A 7,352-nucleotide genomic window follows, 5' to 3' on the forward strand; every position below is an offset into this window, starting at 1 on the left:
AAGGAAACACAGACTGCTTCAGGTTGTCTTCCCAAATCGACTCAAAGGTTTATTTGATACACAGCAGTTTATATAGATGAAAAAAGGTTCGTGTGTCAGCTTTCCCAGTTCAAACCGGTACAGACCAAATAAGGAAACGTCTTCCTGCCTTCTGAGCAAAGTATCCCTTGTGTAGTTTATCAGTTCAGCTACAATTTATGATCATCCCAGCAAAATACACTCCTAGACATAGAATACAGAGTTCTTTCATCAGTGAATTCTGAAACAAACCACCTAGCCTTTAACGAGCCTTTTCCAGGAGATAAAGAAAAAGGGAGGATGGGAGCAAAGAAGTGGTCTCATCTCTGTGGTGTTTTCGACCTTCAGGTACCAGCTTGTGAGTCCTACACATTAATTCTTGGGTCACAGAGAAAGAGAAAAACAACTAGTAGATCGGCCTTATTGAGTAACAGTTTTCCTGTATAAAACAATATCCTGTAAATGCTTACCGTGGTATCAAAATATCATAACAGTTCCCCTCTTTTATTATTTTTTAAAAATAATAACTCAAATAGAAAGGAAAAATCACAAATGTAATAACATAATATAAAAAGCAAATCATAAAATGTAATAGTTCACAACCTAATGTTCAATATACACATCAGGAACATCATTGATGACATCTGACACATAATCTGGGTCAATTTGTGCCAATTGCAAATACATTGAAGTGGCTGTACTAGTAGCTATACGGGTTATCATTGAACGTACACAGGGTACCACACAACAGACAATAATCATCAAAAACATGCTGCAACGGTTACAAAGGCTACAATTAGTTCCTTCCATCTTCCAAACGTGTCCTGTAGCCACTTATGTAGCCACTGACCGTGACCTGCATTGGCAATTAGTTCTATCTGCAATGCTTCAAGTCTATTCATAGCTTGTGTGAATGAACCGTTAGGAGCGGTGTTATTGGGAATGAAAGTACAGCATATATCAACGGTTACTAGACCACAGGTACCGGTCCAATTAACAGGTAAAGCTAATCTAAGAGTATTATTGCACATCCAATAAGCATGTGGGATTGGTCTGGTCAGGCGCGTGACCATGTGTGATTTAACTAACTCCCCCCAGTCAGTGTCATTTAAGACACCCTCTGGGGGAACAATGATCGATTCTCTGCTCGAACTTGAACTGTGTGTGTGTTCCTCCAGATATGATACAACTTCAGCCACAGAGACAGCTAGCCATGTCTCATTACAGCGTGCACCTGGGGAGTCAGAGAAGAATGTGTAGTTATCCTTTGTATAATCTATGTGTGTGTCTGGGCCAGTTAACTTTAGTCTGCGCAGACATATCATACTAGTATTAAAATGGAGAGGGATCTGTCCTAAGGGCAGTGAGGGCTTTAACCTATTCTTGGGGCGTTTCATTGGGGCGCAGGTCCCTGCGGTGTCATTAGATAACTTCAATAATTCGCCTAATGGAGTCTCAGGGTTAGTTGGTGTGTGTGTGTGTCTAAGTAGGCAGTCGAGAGGGCTCAGAGTCAACTGTAAAGTGTCTTTAAAGAGAGCATTATCTCCACCGATTTTCTCTAGTCCCTCAGTGAGGGGGAAACCGGATATGGGGTATCCTACTATTACCTGTTCTGGATTAGCCTTTGAACAGACATAACAGTTACTGTTTCCTAAATCACGAGCGGCTGTTCTGGCATTTTCATACCAGGCGTTAGCTCCTGTTCTAGAGGGTGCATAAAATGGTTTATTAGTGGCGTCTATGTTGTCATTTACTGATTTTAGGGAACGTGAGGAGTGCATTAAGTAGGTGTCTTGCAAAATGGAGCATGAGGTATAGTCAGCAAAATATGACCTGCAGAAATGTGAACATGGTTGCAGTTTACAATACAAAATAGCAAAGAGAAATCTTAACGTTAATGCGATAGATATAATAAATAACCTAAATATATGAGAAAGTATATAAGAAAAACAGTTCTTCAGTTGTCTCCTGGCCTGGTCCCAGGTTCGAGAGACACAGAATAAGCGTCGTATGATGACAATGGGCATTTCATTTTCTCCATTATCAGGATGAAATGAGTCTGGCTTTATCAGGTTAGACATCATGTGGTACTTTTGGCTTTCTGTTCCTGCTGGATGTTTGAGTACCTTGTTGTTGTTCTTTCAGACGTTGTGTGTTAATCAGTGATTGTGTGTGTGTATGTTGGATCCGGGCGCTGGCTCGCCTGAGATGTCATCTACCCGTGTGTTTATTTGCTCTGGATCCGGGCGCTGGCTCGCCGGAGATGTCGTCTGCTTGATCCGACGCCTGAGATGGTCCGATTGGGCTGGTCTTAACCCTGCTGGCATGAATCCACTGAGGTTGTCCGTCTGTGAGGATGCTGGTTCTTCGTCACTGCCAGTAAAGCCTGGGGGCTGGAAAACGCGGCCTCCCAGAGTGTCCTTGGTTTTAGTGGCTTCTCCAACATGCGTCTCCTTGTCTCCACTGGTGGAACTGTGGAGGGGAAAAGCTGAGAGAGACAAACTTTCTGATAGTTATTATTCAGTTTTTCTACCAGGTTGTGAACATCAGTGGACAATGCAATATACATCACCTTCTACTAGCGGTGCCCCTCTGGAAGCTGACCATGGTGTTGGAAATAGTCTTATTTCAAATGGAAATAATTTGGTTACTGCAGATTGAGTCATTCCAATCTCACACAGGACTTGAGTAAGTAATTTGACCCAGGTCATTAAAGTTTTAGCACATTTTTTAATTACTTCTCATGTGAATGAAGGTCCTCTATCACTGTTAATTTGGTGAGGTATTCCGAATCTAGGTATTATTTCATTGCTCAACTTTTGACAGACTACTTCTGCAGTTTCTTTTGAGGTTGGATAAGCTTCTACTCATTTACTAAATTGATCCACTATTACCAGTAAGTACTTGATACTTCCTTGCGCTGGCATATGTATAAAATCAATTTGTAATGTATGAAATGGAAAATCTGGTTGTGGTAAATGCTGATGTTTTGCTTTTGAGCTACCTACATTAGTTCGCGCACATGTTAGACAGGTTGCTAATATGCTTTTTACTGCATGCAATGTTTTCTCAATTACAAATCTTGATTTTATTGCCCCTATTACCCCTCTTTGTCCGACATGACTCACACAGTGAAAATGTCGGGCAAGGACTGGCATCAGGGAATATGGGAGGGCAATCAAACGCTTAAGATTTTGCATAAGCCATCTCTGTCATCTAAGGTACAGTCATTATTCTATGCAGAGGCTTGCTCTTGTATGAATTTTAAATCAACATTTGTGTCTAAATAGTCTGGGAGTGTAACAAGTGGCAGCTGTAGGGGCACAGATAATACTTCCTGCGGCGGTGGGAGCTGCGATGCAGCTGCAGCCTTGGCTGTCACGTCTGCTAGAGCATTACCTGTTGCTTCGTCTGTGTCAGCTGTACTGTGTCCTTTCGTTTTTACAACTGCAACGGCCGATGGCAGCTGTATAGCCTGCAAAAGTCTTTTAACAAAATCAGAATTTAGCAATTTATTTTCCATCAGCAGATCTAAATCCTCTCTGTCTCCACAATGTGCCAAAGTCATGCACGATGCCAAATGCATAGCGGCTGTGTGCGTAAATTGTCACATGCTTATCCAAATGTAGCTCACAGGCGCGTATTAAAGCCATGAGCTCTGCTTTTTGTGCTGAGTGAAATGGTAATGAGTGAGCCTCTAGTATGATGTCAGGCACTGTTACCACTGAATAGCCACAAAGAAATGAGTTGTCACTCGGCCTTGAACAGGACCCGTCCACATAAACCGTGGCTGAGTCTGGGATAGGTGTTTGCTCTAAATCTGGACGTGGTGCTGTGGATTCCTGTATACGTGTCATGCAGTCATGATCGTCAAGCCTGTCTGAGCCATCCTGTCGGTCACAAGAACACAGCATAGGATCAATAAATGTGCTGGCGAATCAGGTGTGCTGCTCGCTTTTATAGTGAGATTTGCATATGTTGTTTAGTTATGTTTGCTACAATGGTCGTGACCTTGTGATTGGTGTGTAGAATAGTGTCATGTGAGAGTGTGAGCTTCTCGCAGTCCCTTATCATGATAGAGCAAGCTGCTACTGCCCTCAGGCAGGCCGGCATTCCTGAACAATTCAGGCAGCACCTTTGAGTGGCGGAGGTCAGCACTCCCTTTAATGCATTGAAAGAGGCAGTCATTTCTGTGGATCACAGTATTCGAGGAGGCTTGTCTTTTTTTTTTTTCACAACAGTCACGCAGAATGTGGTCATGAAAAGAACAGTCTGGTATCCACTGTCTGCAATAGTTCACCATGCCTAGGAAGGACGACATTTCCTTCTGTGTAGTGGGCCGAGGGACAGAGGTCACAGCTTTGACCCTGTCTGCAGTCATGGAACGTTTTCCGTGAGACAGTGTGAATCCCAAATATTGAACAGAAGTCTGACAGTACTGCATTTTCTTTGCAGATGCTTTGTGGCCAGTCTTTTGGAGGTGCTGGAGAAGCATGTGTGTAGCAGTTTGACATATTTTTTCACTTTCAGCACAGAGGAGGAGGTCATCCACATGTGGATCAGGGTGCAGCCCTGGAGGAGTGAAGCACCATTGAGAAAGCAGCAGAGCTGTCTATCATGCCTTGGGGCAAACGAGTCCAAGTGTACTGCTTATTTCTATGTGTGAATGCAAATAACGGCTGTGTGTCTTCATGAGAAAAAGGAGCGGAGCATAAATCCACCACGGTAAAATGTGTATGCAATGCATGTCAATATGCTGTGAACATCTGAAACGAGAGGTGGCAGAGGAATGTTGACTGCATTAATTTGCCTCAAGTCTTGTATGAAACGCCATACGCCAGGTTTGTTAGGCTTTGGCACAGGATTGACAGGAGTGTGGGCTTTATTACTCCTGTAGTCAATAAATCTCCTATCATGACATCTAGGACTGCGGCTTTTTCCGTGGAAATGGGATGTTGCTTGACATATACTGCTTGTTGTGTTTTAATAGGTGTACGTGATAAAGTGTACAGTCAATAAATCCTATATCATTCTCACTTTTTGACCACAATGTCATATTCTGGTATTCAGCTGGCAATGTAACTGCAGAAATAGTACAGTGGATAGGGTAGGTTAGATCTATGTGTCGACATATTTCGTAACCTATGTCTGAGTTATGTAACAAAATCACTGTTTGACCTTCACTTGTGTGAGCAGTTATCATGTTGTTGAACAGTGTGAGAGAAACAAAAGTGTGGCTCCCAGTCATGGGATTACCTGTTAGTGGCGTCTGTACACGTTTTTTTTTTTTTGGCACAGTGTGTGACATAGAGTACCGGACAAAAAGGATGTTGAGTTCATTCTCTGCTGAGGGTCCAGCTGACACAGAGGATGTTCCTTCTCCATCATGTCGGTACATAGGGCAGAGAAAACATAAGCTGTTATCAGTGTCAGCAAACATTTCACCCTTTGTGTTAAATTAAATACACAAATTCATTTTTGCCTTGGGTGTCTGCGGCTGCTGGAAAACTGAGCTAAATTTGCACCTCTAGCTTGTCCAACAGTGCATAAAGCGTTTTATGAATACTAGGATAGATTCATCAGGCTTCTGTTTACACATAGTTACTGCATTTAAGTCAATTTTGTCTCTGGACATTGTTAGCAGGAATTTCTTTAGATTCTTAAAGAAATCGGCGACTTTGTCATTATTTACCCTCCTTTTGTCCATAGCGGTAACATTTGATGCATCACGTCGCGGCATTCTATCATATATTTTCTACAGGACTTTTTAAGCAGACTACTTTTCTTATCACAAATGATATTCAACATTTCTACTGACCTGTTTTCTGGCGATAATCGTTCGGGATAAGGCTCCGAAAAGAAATTAGAATGCATTGAACTTCTTAAGTTGTAAACAAAGTCAGTCACATAAGCACTCCCGCATGTTCTGGATACGTGATCATGGACGTCTTCACCGATTCGCGGACGTAGGTTACACGTAACCGGAAATGGGAGTTATACTGAGCCGTTATTTGAGACTTTATTTTGTATTTTATTAATTTTTGGTTTTACAGGTACTTTAGATTTTTTTTATCGGACCTGTCTGTGGTCTTTGAATAATTCTGACCCATGTTCAGTGATTTCCAGAGGGGTTTACACGCTAGGAGGATTTAGGTTAGTATTTTCGCTGCGGCACAGCTGAGGTCACTTTAAATTTATTGCTAGCAATTTTTTGTTTGTGTGAGCAACTCTCACTTAGCGAGCAACTTCTCGCTTAACGAGCAACTTCTCGTAAAACAACAGGCAACTTCCTGTGTCTTTCTGCTTTTAATTTACTGCTTTTAACCCTTGTATGGTAATCGGGTCTGTGAGACCCGTTCAACTTCTCCCTGTGTCACTCTTTGGTGAGCAACTTCTCACTTAACGAGAAGTATTTAAGACAACAGGCAACTTCCTGTGTCACTCTTTGGTGAGCAACTTCTCACTTAACGAGAAGTATTTAAGACAACAGGCAACTTCCTGTGTCACTCTTTCTGAGTGAGCAACTTAAACAAAATTAAAATATTCAAGACAACAGGCAACTTCCTGTGTCCACCAACACCACACAAGGGTTAATTTACTTTATTCGGGGACTGAGGAAGTCAGTCAGTGTATCTCTCTGGATCACTAAGTGAAACTTCGTCAGCATATCCCGTTTCTTTATTCGGGGACTGAGGAAGTCAGTCAGTGTATCTCTCTGGATCACTAAGTGAAACTTCGTCAGCATATCCCGTTTTTTTATGGATCGATCACTGAGAGAGGTATAATAGGTCTTTATATAAATATGAAAGACGCATATTTACCTTCTGTCAGTAATCCCACTTCTGACACCAAGATTGAAGGAAATTGCCTTCCCGGGTTTCCTCCGTGGCGTGAGCGATAAGCAGAGTTCTGTCCTTTCCTTATAAGATTCCTAATTATTTAAAGTAACACTCAGGTATGCCATTCAGCTGGGTTAGTTACGATGTCGGGAGCAGCTTGGGAGAACAAGGAAACACAGACTGCTTCAGGTTGTCTTCCCAAATCGACTCAAAGGTTTATTTGATACACAGCAGTTTATATAGATGAAAAAAGGTTCGTGTGTCAGCTTTCCCAGTTCAAACCGGTACAGACCAAATAAGGAAACGTCTTCCTGCCTTCTGAGCAAAGTATCCCTTGTGTAGTTTATCAGTTCAGCTACAATTTATGATCATCCCAGCAAAATACACTCCTAGACATAGAATACAGAGTTCTTTCATCAGTGAATTCTGAAACAAACCACCTAGCCTTTAACGAGCCTTTTCCAGGAGATAAAGAAAAAGGGAGGATGGGAGCAA

At 42.1% G+C, this 7,352-nt stretch overlaps 1 long non-coding RNA gene across 1 annotated transcript; it reads right to left on the minus strand.

Moving 5' to 3' along the window:
- Positions 1-23: 23 nt before the first annotated feature.
- Positions 24-6,833, minus strand: LOC143414206 (uncharacterized). The gene is made up of 2 exons (XR_013094715.1): positions 5,837-6,833; positions 24-2,506 (listed from the first exon to the last, which is right to left on the minus strand). It is a non-coding gene; the product is annotated as an uncharacterized LOC143414206 (long non-coding RNA).
- Positions 6,834-7,352: the final 519 nt, after the last annotated feature.

Source organism: Maylandia zebra, linkage group LG20 (assembly GCF_041146795.1).
Source record: "Maylandia zebra isolate NMK-2024a linkage group LG20, Mzebra_GT3a, whole genome shotgun sequence".
In the NCBI taxonomy this organism is placed as follows: domain Eukaryota; kingdom Metazoa; phylum Chordata; class Actinopteri; order Cichliformes; family Cichlidae; genus Maylandia; species Maylandia zebra.